Source organism: Chinchilla lanigera, unplaced genomic scaffold (genome assembly GCF_000276665.1).
Source record: "Chinchilla lanigera isolate Chin_1 unplaced genomic scaffold, ChiLan1.0 scaffold00132, whole genome shotgun sequence".
NCBI lineage: Eukaryota > Metazoa > Chordata > Mammalia > Rodentia > Chinchillidae > Chinchilla > Chinchilla lanigera.
In genome coordinates, this window is record NW_004955533.1 from 3412095 (window position 1) to 3413404 (window position 1310).

Genomic DNA, 1310 nt, shown 5'->3' on the forward strand with positions numbered 1-1310 from the left:
GGGAGGCTGCGGTGGGGGGGCTTTGGCAGCCCCAGGCCCGTGAAGACTGGGCTGTGTGGAAGGAGGGGGTCGGCAAGCCCCGGCCTCAGCGGGGGAGGGGGCAACGAGGGAAGCCGGGAGGCCTCAGGTGCTGGAGCCCGCAGCCCAGGTCTGTGCTTGGCCCCGGACACTCGGTTTGTGGAGCCCTGCCACCGGCCCGCGGCCACACCTGGCCGCCTTTTCTGATAATGTGGACCCTGAAGCCAGACTCCTCTCTGCTCTGGGGTCTCACACTCCAAACCGTGGCCCTGTGACACCTGGCTCTGAGGTTTCTCCCGTCACCTGCCCTCAGCCTCCCAACACTGCGGCCGGTGGCAGAGCTCTCAGGAGAGTGGGGGACACCCAAGCGGGGGTGGAGAAGTGACTGAGTGCAGGCGCCCCCTGGAGGGAGCAGAACAGTCTCCTGGGCAGGGCAGGAGGAGGAGGAGGAGGAGGAGCAGGACGGGGAGGAGGAGGAGGAAGAAGAGGAGGAGGAGGAGCAGGACGGGGAGGAGGAGCAGGAGGAGCAGGAGGAGGAGGAGCAGTATGAGGAGGACCTTCCCAGACCCAGACAGGCAGGGCCAACTTGTCACCCAGCCCCCAGCTCCACACCCCGTATCCTCTCTCTACTTCTGGGGTGCCCATGGGAGGCTGCACTGCAGACCGCTGTATGTATGTATTTATTTATTGGTACTGGAGATTGAACTCAGGGACTACGCACTGAGCTGCGTCCCCAACCTCTTTTAATTTTTTAGTTTTTTAAATTTTGAGGCACAGTCTTACTAAATTGATAAATTATCTGGGTTGGTTTGGAATTTGCAACCCTCCTGCCTCAGCCTCCTCGGAGGGCTGCTTGGAACGACAGGCGTGTATCACCATGCCTCGGCAACAGCCTCTCTTTGAATTCTTCCCTTCTATGAACAGGTTTAAAAAGAGAAATAAGCCCTTACTGAGAGGGGTCGGGACAGACAACGACGATCTTAGGAAGGAGAAGGTCTAGAGCCCTCAGACACCCGAGTGGCTGTGGGGTGGAGAAGGTGGGGTGCCCGGAAGCTCAAGTCCACAGGGCACCCTGGTGCCGTGTGCCTTCAGGGTAAGGCCTGAGCACCGGAGAAGGGGAGCCGGCTCCTCTAGGGCCGAGACTCCCACAGGCTCTGGCGGAGATCCCAACTTGGGGCTCCAGTGGCCAGGGTGCCCCACCTCCCGTGTGGCCGGATACTGGGGTCGCGGGTCCCCGCGGGGTGGCTGGGACTAGGTGCCCTGCGGGGGCCGGGTCCCGGGTCCCCGCGGGG